Consider the following 12,118-nt stretch of genomic DNA (forward strand, 5'->3'; position numbering starts at 1 on the left):
AACCAAGAAAAATATAGTTAGATAAAAATTGGGTTGCCTCCCAACAAGCGCTTCTTTAATGTCAATAGCTTGACAGCGGGCTCTCATGGAGCCTCACAGATGTGCAAAGCTTTGTTGAGACCTCCCAACACCAAACTTAGAGTTTGGATATGGGGGTTTGACACCAAACTTAGAGTTTGGTTGTGGCCTCCCAACACCAAACTTAGAGTTTGACTGTGGGGGCTTTGGTTGACTCTGCTTTGAGAGAAGCTTTTTCTGCTTCCTCTCCATGGATGCAGAGAGAGATCCTTGAGTTGTAAACACAAGGTTGTCCTTATTTAATTGAAGGATCAATTCTCCTCTGTCCACATCAATCACAGCTCTTGCTGTGGCTAGGAAAGGTCTTCCTAGGATGATGGATTCATCCTCTTCCTTTCCAGTATCTAGGACTATGAAATCAGCAGGGATGTAAAGGCCTTCAACCTTTACTAACACGTCCTCTACTTGTCCAGAAGCCTGTTTTCTTGAATTGTCTGCCATCTCTAATGAGATTTTAGCAGCTTGCACCCCATAGATTCCCAGTTTCTCTATTACAGAGAGGGGCATGAGGTTTATCCCTGAACCAAGGTCACACAGAGCCTTAAAGATCATGGAGCCTATAGTACAAGGTATTATGAACTTTCCAGGATCATGTCTCTTCTGAGGCAATGTCAGTTGATCCAGATCACTTAGTTCATTGATGAACAAGGGAGGTTCATCTTCCCAAGTATCAATGCCAAATAATTTGGCATTCAGCTTCATGATTGCACCAAGAAACTTGGCAGTTTGCTCTTCAGTAACATCCTCATTCTCTTCAGAAGAGGAATACTCATCAGAGCTCATGAATGGCATAAGGAAGTTCAATGGAATCTCTATGGTCTCTAGATGAGCCTCAGAGTCCTTTGGTTCCTCAGAGGGAAGCTCCTTGTTGATCACTGGACGTCCTAGGAGGTCTTCCTCCTTGGGATTCATGTCCTCTCCTTCCCTTACAGGTTCGGCCATGGTGCTTACGTCGATGGCCTTGCACTCTCCTTTTAGATTCTCTTCTGTATTGCTTGGGAGAGTACTAGGAGGGATTTCAGTGATCCTTTTACTCAGCTGGCCCACTTGTGCTTCCAAATTTCTAATGGAAGACCTTGTTTCATTCATGAAACTCACAGTGGCCTTAGATAGATCAAAGACTAAATTTGCTAAGCTAGATGGATTCTGCTCAGAATTTTCTGTCTGTTGCTGAGTGGATGATGGAAAAGGCTTGTTATTGCTAAACCTGTTTCTTCCACCATTATTAAAGCCTTGTTGAGGCCTTTGATCCTTCCATGAGAGATTTGGATGATTTCTCCATGATGGGTTATAGGTGTTTCCATAAGGTTCACCTAAGTAATTCACCTCTGCTATTGCAGGGTTTTCAAGATCATAAGCTTCTTCTGCATAAGAAGCCTCTTGAGTACTGTTGGATGCAGCTTGCATTCTATTCAGACTCTGAGAAATCATATTGACTTGCTGAGTCAATATTTTGTTCTGAGCCAATATGGCATTCAGAGTATCAACCTCAAGAACTCCCTTCTTCATAGGCGTCCCATTATTCACAGGATTCCTTTCAGAAGTGTACATGAACTGGTTATTAGCAACCATGTCAATGAGTTCTTGAGCTTCTGCATGTGTTTTCTTTAGGTGAATGGATCCACCTGCAGAAGTATCCAATGACATCTTTGATATCTCAGATAAACCATCATAGAAGATATCCAGGATGGTCCATTCTGAAAGCATGTCAGAAGGACACTTTTTGGTCAGCTGCTTGTATCTTTCCCAAGCTTCATAGAGGGATTCACCTTCTTTCTGTCTGAAGGTTTGAACATCCACTCTAAGCTTGCTCAGCTTTTGAGGAGGAAAGAACTTGGCTAAGAAAGCCGTGACCAGCTTATCCCAAGAGTTCAGGCTGTCTCTGGGTTAAGAGTCCAACCAGATTCTAGCTCTGTCTCTTACAGCAAATGGGAAAAGCATGAGCCTGTAGACTTCAGGATCTACTCCATTAGTCTTAACAGTATCACAGATCTGCAAGAATTCAGTTAAGAACTGAAAAGGATCTTCAGATGAAAGTCCATGAAACTTGCAGTTTTACTGCATCAGAGAAACTAGCTGAGGTTTCAGCTCAAAGTTGTTTGCTCCAATGGCAGGAATGGAGATGCTTCTTCCATGTAAATTGGAATTAGGTGCAGTAAAGTCACCAAGCATTCTCCTTGCATTATTATTATTTTCGACTGCCATCTCCTCTTCCTGTTCGAAAATTTCTGAAAGGTTCTCTCTGGATTGTTGTAATTTAGCTTCTCTTAGTTTCCTCTTCAGAGTCCTTTCAGGTTCTGGATCTGCTTCAACAAGAATGTTCTTGTCCTTGCTCCTACTCATATGAAAAAGAGAGAACAGAAAAATAATAATAATAGGGGTCCTTTTTACCACAGTATAGAGGTCCCAGTGTGAGTAGAAGAAAAGAAGAAGAAGAAATCCGAACACAGATGGAAGAGGGGTTTGAATTTGGGTGAGATGAAGTGTTAGTAGATGAATAAATAAATAGAGGGAGATGAGAGAGAAGGAGAATTTTCGAAAATAATTTTTGAAAAAGAGTTAGTAATTTTCGAAAATTAATTTTGAAAAGGGTTAATAGTTTTTCGAAAATTCAAATAAAAAATAAAATAATTAGTTTAATTAAAAAGAAATTTTGAAAAAGGGAGAGATATTTTCGAAAATTAGAGAGAGAGAGAGAGAGTTAGTTAGGTAGTTTTGAAAAAGATAGAAACAAATAAAAAGTTAGTTAGTTAGTTAAAACAAATTTTGAAAAGATAAGAAGTTAGGAAGTTAGAAAAAGTATTTTGAAATCAAATTTTTGAAAAAGATAAGATAAGAAGATATTTTTGAAAAGATATGATAGAAATTATTTTTTTGAAAAATATTTGAATTTTAAAATCACAATTAATGACTTGATTCACAAGAAATCATAAGATATGATTCTAGAACTTAAAGTTTGAATCTTTCTTAACAAGCAAGTAACAAACTTGAAATTTTTGAATCAAAAAATTAATTGTTATTGTTATTTTCGAAAATATGATGTAAAATTAAGAAAAAGATTTTTGAAAAATATTTTTGAAATTTTCGAAAATAACTAAGAAAAATGAAAAAGATTTGATTTTTGAAAAAGATTTTGAAAAAGTTAAGATTTTCAAATTGAAGATTTGATTTGACTCATAAGAAACAACTTGATTTTAAAAAAATTTTGAAAAGGTCAATCCAAATTTTCGAATTTGATGAGAGAAAAAGAGAAAGATATTTTTTTGATTTTTGAACTTTTTATGATGAGAGAGAAAAACATGAAAATTATGCAATGCATGAAAGTTATGGATCAAAACAATGAATGCATGCAAGAATGCTATGAATGTCAAGATGAACACCAAGAACACTATGAAGATCATGATGAACATCAAGAACACATTTTTGAAAAATTTTTAATGCAAAGAAAACATGCAAGACACCAAACTTAGAATTCTTTAATGCTTAGACACTAGGAATTCAAGAATGCATATGAAAAACAAGAAAAGACACAAAACATGCAAATACAAAGATCAAACAAGAAGACTTATCAAGAACAACTTGAAGATCATGAAGATCACTATGAATGCATGATTTTTTTCGAATAATGCAAGATGCACATGCAATTGACACCAAACTTATAACATGACTCAAGACTCAAACAAGAAACACAAAATATTTTTTATTTTTATGATTTTATGATTTTTTTGTATTTTCTTTTAATTTTTTTCGAAAATATTTGGGAAAAAGGAAGCAATGAATTCATAGTCCTCAATCAAAATCCTGGAAATTAGACATGGCTTAATTGCCAGCCAAGCTAAAACATGTTATATGAAACACTAGAATTCATTCTTAAAAATTTTGAAGAAAAATATATTTTTGAAAACATTTTTTTTATTTTTATTTTTTTTTTTTCGAAAACAAAAGAAAAATTTTTGAAAGATTTTTGAAAAATTTTTGAAAACAACACAAAAAGAAAATTACCTAATCTGAGCAACAGGATGAACCGTTAGTTCTCCAAACTCAAATAATCCCCAGCAACGGCGCCAAAAACTTGGTGCCAATACCATGGTTCACAACTTCGCACAACTAACCAGCAAGTGCACTAGGTCGTCCAAGTAATACCTTACGTAAGGGTCGAATCCCATGGAGATTGTTGGTATGAAGCAAGCTATGGTCACCTTGTATATCTCAGTCAGGTGGATATAAAATAGTAATGGGGTTTTCGAAAATAATTAATAAAATAGGGATAGAAATACTTATGTAAATCATTGGTGAGAATTTCAGATAAGCGCATAGAGATGCTTTCGTTCCTCTGAACCTCTGCTTTCCTGCTGTCTTCATCCAATCAGTCTTACTCCTTTCCATGGCTGGCTTTATGCAAGGGCATCACCGTTGTCAGTGGCTACATCCCCTCCTCTCAGTGAAAATGGTCAATGCACCCTGTCACGGCACGGCTATTCATCTGTCGGTTCCGATCATGCTGGAATAGGATTCACCCTCCTTTTGTGTCTGTCACTAACGCCCAGCAATCGCGAGTTTGAAGCTCGTCATAGTCATTCAATCATTGAATCCTACTCGGAATACTACAGACAAGGTTTAGACTTTCCGGATTCTCTTGAATGCCGCCATCATTCTAGCTTACACCACGAAGATTCCGATTAAGAGATCTAAGAGATACTCATTCAATCTAATGTAGAACAGAAGTGGTTGTCAGGCACGCGTTCATAGGGAATGATGATGATTGTCATGTTCATCACATTCAGGTTGAAGTGCGAATGAATATCTTAGAAGCGGAACAAGTGAATTGAATAGAAAACAGTAGTACTTTGCATTAATCTTTGAGGAACAGCAGAGCTCTACACCTTAATCTATGGAGTGTAGAAACTCTACCGTTAAAATTACATAAGTGAAATGTCCAGGCATGGCCGAGATGGCCAGCCCCCAAAACGTGATCACAGGATCAAAATACGATCCAGGATGTCTAATACAATAGTAAAAGGTCCTATTTATAATAAACTAGCTACTAGGGTTTACAGAAGTAAGTAATTGATGCATAAATCCACTTCCGGGGCCCACTTGGTGTGTGCTTGGGCTGAGCTTGAGTGTTGCACGTGTAGAGGTCCTTCTTGGAGTTGAACGCCACCTTTTGTGCCATTTTGGGCGTTGAACTCTACTTTGCAACTTGTTTCTGGCGCTAGACGCCAGAATTGGGCAGAGAACTGGCGTTGAACGCCAGTTTGCGTCATCTAAAATTGGGCAAAGTATGGACTATTATACATTGCTGGAAAGCCCTGGATGTCTACTTTCCAACGCAATTAGAAGCGTGCCATTTCGATTTCTGTAGCTCTAGAAAATCCACTTTGAGTGCAGGGAGGTCAGAATCCAACAGCATCAGCAGTCCTTCTTCAACCTCTGAATCTGATTTTTGCTCAAGTCCCTCAATTTCAGCCAGAAAATACCTGAAATCACAGAAAAATACACAAACTCATAGTAAAGTCCAGAAATGTGAATTTAACATAAAAACTAATGAAAACATCCCTAAAAGTAACTAGATCCTACTAAAAACATACTAAAAACAATGTCAAAAAGCGTATAAATTATCCGCTCATCACAGCCCGACATTACCTAGGAACTAGTCCTAGATATGGCTTCATCTTTGTAGGTGAACCTTGGCCTACAGAAATGGCACCCCTGTAAGTGAAATTTGGCTTACAGAAATAGTCTAAACACAACACAATAACTTTCTGTTGGTGAACTTTGGCCTACAGAAATGGCACCCCTGTAACTGAACTTTGGCTTATAGAAGTGGCAACTCTCTGTAGGTGAACTTCGGCCTACAGGAGCAACACCCTGAGCTACACTATTGATATTCACTATAGGTGAACTTCGGCCTACAGGACCTCTAGGGCAACGGAAAAGTAGCAGATAAACATACAACAGAATATCATGCCACAAGGCTTAACTCTTTATTTTTATAATCTTTTCCTCTATTCTCTTTGTTATATTACTCTTTTCTCTTTGTCTCTTTACTTTACTCTGATTACTCTTTTTCTTTGTCTCTTTGCTCTACTCTGGTTTATCTGTTTAACGTATGTATTTATAGTTTATGTAAATTTCGGTATGAATAGTTAGCCTATCCCAAGTATAGGTTCATTAAGTCTATACTAAAATAATTTAACTTTTCATATTATACCTAACCCTAGGCACAACTCAAATACTAACTATGTTACTCCTAGTTTGTTCGCTAATCTCTGTTTATTTCTGTCATTAAAACTTTACCGACTTTTTCTTTGATTTTTATCTTTTCTTCAACCTTTTATCTTTCCTTTGTCTTTACCTCACTAATATATTATTACCACTCCCTAAGTATTTTATGAAGGTAATTATGAGATTCTGCGCTTAAAGATGTCTTTCTAAATATTTTACGAAAAATTGCCTTTTCCGTATTATTTTATTATTTTTATTAAAATATTATTTTTAATTAAATAATATTATTTAATATTTTATTATTAAATTTTCGAAAATTACGTTACCTTTACCTTTTAACCTTTAAAATTCACTTTTTACCTCGATAACTTTTAATATTTTTACTTTAACCACCCTAACTTTTAATATTTACAAAATAACACCTCAAACACCAAAATAATTACAACCTTGCCCTTTTTAAGATCTAAAAGGTGTTCTTCAATGTTCTTCATCACACTCAAAGTGTTCTTTGTGTTCTTCGTAAATTCTTCAGATTCTTTCTTTGTTCTTACCTGTTTTTCAATCTTTTCGGTAATCGATTTTTACCAAAATTCAAAATAAAATTGCAGCCGCCAAAGCCCCTTATTTCCTACTTAATTTCAACACAAATTCAACCCTAATTTAAGGGTTAGGGTTCGTTTTTCCAGCTGCACCCAAGAACATGTTTCATAGCTTGAATATCATCAAATTTCATCAATATTTCAACAAACTTTCACCAAGAATAACTCATATAAGCAATCAATTTCAAGCATAAACAAACCATATCATAATCACACATCTCAAATACACTTAATCAAGATTAATTTCATCAAACTCTACCTTGATTTGCTGCTCCAAATTCGGTTACTCTTTGAAGTGTTCTTAAAGCACTTTTTTCTCCTAAATCCAATTAAGAACAACTTTAAAACTCAAAATCATCAACTAACCAAATATTCAACAGAAGCTTAGGAAGGATATCCTCACCTTAAACTTGCTGGAAATTGAAGATCTTTGGCCCACAAGTCAAGTTAAGCAAGATATCTAAGGAAGAACATCAAGAAAACACATGTTTAGCATGGTTTTCCTAGAAAACCAAATTGAAGAGGGAGGGAGACGGCCATCTCACCTTATTTCCAGCCATGAAAAGTTACATGATTATGTAGAGGAAGAGGAGAGGATTATTTTGGTGTAATCAGAGTTTTGATCTGAGTTTTAGTTTAGATGAAATCAAGCTTTGAAGATTAAGAACCAAGAACTTTTCTCTCTTTTCTTTCTCTCTTATTTTCGGCCATTCAAGGTGAAAATGAGCAGCTTGGAGTGTCTTGGGAGTGAGGGAAAAATGTGCTTGATGATGATTGGCTAGTTTAGGAGGTAGTTAAAAAATATCTCAGGTGTATAATTACTAAAATTGGATGTATTAGAACACACACTTAACAATACTTCTAGAGATTAATATCTGAGCTACTAGTATAAATGACACTAGTAACATGATTAACATAAGAATAGAAGATATATGATGAGGCATTAGCATTATTAAAGTCATCAGAGAGTGCTGGTGTTAATCTGCACCAGGAGACTGTGAATCCGGTTAAACCGATCTCCTATTTTTAACTAAAACAGATCAAATAATATTATAATATTATTCAAGCATCTCTAATATTAATATAATAATAATATTATATTGCTATTTCTCTTCTCTCATGAATCGAGTCCGGCTTGTCAAACTAAGACTAATTACGGAAACCAGAATTAAAAGCTCCTAACCGATACGGTTCAAAAACTAGGTTCTCTGCGATCGCATTGTCGAGCTTGCCTCAAAATAGGTTCTGGCTTAAAGATGACATAATGACAATAAAGATTGAGATGCTTGATGATATAGTAGAGGTGTTCCCTTAACTGATCTTTCGGAGAACTCCGTGTCTTCAGAAAAGATCTCACGTACTCGAAAACTGGGTTGTTACAACAAACATCATGTCCTCACCCTTAATCATATCTACCCTAACTCTATTCAAAATCATCTTTATGTCTCTAATTCCATCACATTCAAGCAAACCAGTAACCCTATCAGCATCTCTAAGGGAAGTTATATCTGGTGTGGTTATCAGAATTGCCTCGTTTGCCAGCGTTATGGCGGTGATGAATCCAGCGTCGATGCCAGCAGGGCAATCAATGAGGATAAATTAGGGCAACCTTTTGTGCATGATTTGAGAGCATCGATAAGCCAAATTAGGGCTTTTCCTCCAAACCCTAGGGGCAATTTTGACCTAGGTTTTGAAATGTAGAGCAATTCAAAGTTGGAGCAACGCCGGATTTTGACGAGGAAGGGAGTTTTGTGTTTCTGCTTGGCTTGAGTGAGAGAGACCAAGGTTGACAAAGAACTGCGATTGGAGTGAATAGGGTTGGAGGGCTGATAAAGGGTGATAGTGTCCCCTTTTTTGGCAATCCCAATTAGTTAAAATTTTATCTTTGATCTGTTACATCCGTAGAGGGTTGTGAAATCGTGTTTCTTAGAAAATCAATCAATTGGATTAACAAAAAAATCGATTAGATTTCAGGTTTTCCATAACTCAATCGATTGAAATTCAGGTTACCACAAAACAATCGATTGAAAGTTGCAAGGCAGTATAGTTTGCCCAAAAATCAATTGATTGGTCATATTACCCAATCGATTGAACTCATCAAAGCAATTTGGGTTTAATTAATTCAATCGATTGGTTATGTTACCCAATCGATTGACTTACGTTATTAGAATGATATATGAAAGTTTAATCGATTGATATGATAATACAATCGATTGAAGTTTGTACGTGACTAATGGCATATTCCAATTCAATCGATTGGTATGAGAATTCAATCGATTGGTTGTGTTATCCAATCGATTGAACTGTGCACTATGTTTTATGTTACGCCGTTCTCAATTTTCCTATGTTTATATAAATTATTATCTTATTATTCATCTATCTTATCTTTAAAATTCTATCTTCAATTTTTAAGTTTTTATTTTGATTTAGATACTATAATCTTATCTTTTCTTTAATATTAAGATTATAAATTGGTGAATACTCTATCATCAATTACTCAATCCCACAATTGGAATCATGTATCAATCTCTTTGATTATCAAAATTTTCATTGTTTTTCTTTTGGATATCCATCTACTTAATATCCAATTTTTCTTCAATCGCATATCCTCCAACTTCTTCAACACTCGTTCTGCATCACCAGGAATTTGACGCCTTTGCCGAACAATCTCATTGTACATATCTCTGGGACCATAGCCAGCAAATTCATACTTGCCTGCTTGACTAGCTAGAAGACCAAATATCTATGAAGTGCTAATCCCAGACTTTAGCATGTTCATCATTTGCATAATATCGGCCTCTGACATTTTTCTGTGGCCAGGCAACATAGCACTGAATTGTGTATCCAATAGATCATGGTTGTGTTCATTAGAGAAATAAAAGATATGCCACCTTCCAGTTTCTGGTACAAATTTAACATCCATTGGGCTTCACGCCCAGTTCTTGTTTCCAATCTAGGCTCCTTCTTCCTTTTTTCCATAGTGTGATACTTCTCCTCCCTGAATCCTTGCCTATGACATACAAACTTTTGTTTGTAATCCTCACCAATACTATTCTAGAAAGTCTTACTCTTCCCTGCACTAAAGCCCTTTGACTTTGAGTACTTCAGATAAAAATCAAATACAAGCTGCAAAGTAGAAAAGTGATATTTACCAATTTTCTCTGCACAATTTTCACTAAAATTCAAAATTGTAATGCCTTGCACAGAGTCAACCGCATAAGCAGCTTCAAGGGTATCTTCTGATTGATCAGATTTAGAAAAATACGCTCCCTCAGTAAATTCATCTCTGAAATCTTGTTCGAATGCATTTTGTTCATCCGTCATATCTTGGTCACAAACTAGCTCTTCTTGTTGGTCAATGACATCGTCCTCCTGCTATTGCTCATCCATCTCAGTGTCCGTAAATATAAGATGTCAAATGAAAAAAAATTCAGTGCACTACGTCTTATAAGATTAAAAAAATAAATAGCTTCCAATATTGCTAGCTAATTAATAATAAAAAATAATAAAACTTATTTACTTTTTAGTATTTCTCAATGTTTGTGAATTATTAAAAGACAAAAAAATAATTTTTTATTACACAATCAATTTAATGAATAAAGAATCGAAACGAAGAATTACAAAATTATAGAGTTTCTATTCACTGACCTCGAGTGTGTAATCAAAACGGTGGATTGTTTTCTGAACACTACAATAAAAAAATTGATTGGACCGTTGCTGATTGTTGCAGCTGTGATTATCAATTAATGATGAACAAATATTAGATATTAAATAGATGGATAAAAACTGAAGAAAAATTGGATATTAAGTAGATGGATATCTGAAAGAAAAACAATGAAAATTTTGATAATCAAAGAGATTGATACATGATTCCAATTGTGGGATTGAGTAATTGATGTTAGAGTATTCACCAATTTATAATCTTAATATTAAAGAAAAGATAAGATTATAGTATCTAAATCAAAATAAAAACTTAAAAATTGAAGATAGAATTTTAAAAATAAGATAGATGAATAATAAGATAATAATTTATAAAAACATAGGAAAATTGAGAACGGCATAACATAAAATGTAGTGCACAGTTCGATCGATTGAATTGGAATATGCCATTAGTCACGTACAAACTTCAATCGATTGTATTATCATACCAATCGATTAAACTTTCATATATCATTCTAATAGCGTAAGTCAATCGATTGGGTAACATAACAAATCGATTGAAAATTAAACCCAGATTGCTTTGATGAGTTCAATCGATTGGGTAATATGACCAATCGATTGATTTTTGGGCAAACCATACCGCCTTGCAACTTTCAATCGATTGTTTTGTGGTAACCTGAATTTCAATCGATTGAGTTATGAAAAACCTGAAATCCAATCGATTGTTTTGTTAATCCAATTGATTGATTTTCTAAGAAACACGATTTCACAATCCTCTACGAATGTAACGGATCAAAGATAAAATTTTAATCAATTGGATTGCCAAAAAAGTTATTACGATCAATGGAAGATCTAATTCAATATTATTTTTGTTTTTGATTATTAATAAACATAATAGATGAATGATAAAATAATAATTTATAAAATAAAAAATAGATCTTATAATTAAATAATACATGAGGATTAATTTGTATTTAGAATTAGATAAGGACTATTTAGCAGTTTTTAAAAAACTTAAAATCATATTTTGTTATGGGACCATTTAATGGTTCAAACGTTCTGGGACCATCAAATCCGGTGCCATGTGAATTAATATTTATATCCTAATTGTGAAATCAAGAGAGCTGGGCCCAATTTATAAGGATGTCAATGGGGCAGGGCAGGGGTGGGGGATGCCTCCCTGCTCCCCATCCCTGCCCCCAGATTTGCTCCGCGTCGGCTCGTCCCCATTCCCATTCCCTGCCGTGGGAGAATATTGCTCCCCATCCTCATTCCCCACAAGACCCTATTCCCCGCGGGAACCCCATTTTTCATCTATCTGTTTCAAACTAATTATTAATTTCCATATGAATAGAGCTGCAAGTATCCATCCTATACAAAAACATCAAGATTTTATACAAAAAGTCTAAACGACAAGATGGTAACTTCTTTTGAAATGACGCAGTGGAGAGACGTAACGGTGAACCAGAGAACAGAGCAGTGAATGAGGTGGGAGACGCGGTAACAGAGGGGAGAATGGACACAACGGCAAAGTTACGGAAAGGAACGTCGCA

The 12,118-nt window shown here is 35.2% G+C and overlaps 1 non-coding gene across 1 annotated transcript; it reads left to right on the plus strand.

Moving 5' to 3' along the window:
* Positions 1–1,779: 1,779 nt before the first annotated feature.
* LOC148574630 (small nucleolar RNA R71) lies at positions 1,780–1,887 on the plus strand. The gene has a single exon (XR_015906250.1). It is a non-coding gene; the product is annotated as a small nucleolar RNA R71 (small nucleolar RNA).
* The last annotated feature ends 10,231 nt before the right edge of the window (positions 1,888–12,118 follow it).

The sequence above is a fragment of the Arachis ipaensis genome, chromosome B2 (genome assembly GCF_059453495.1).
Source record: "Arachis ipaensis isolate K30076 ecotype BB chromosome B2, ASM5945349v1, whole genome shotgun sequence".
Lineage (NCBI taxonomy): Eukaryota > Viridiplantae > Streptophyta > Magnoliopsida > Fabales > Fabaceae > Arachis > Arachis ipaensis.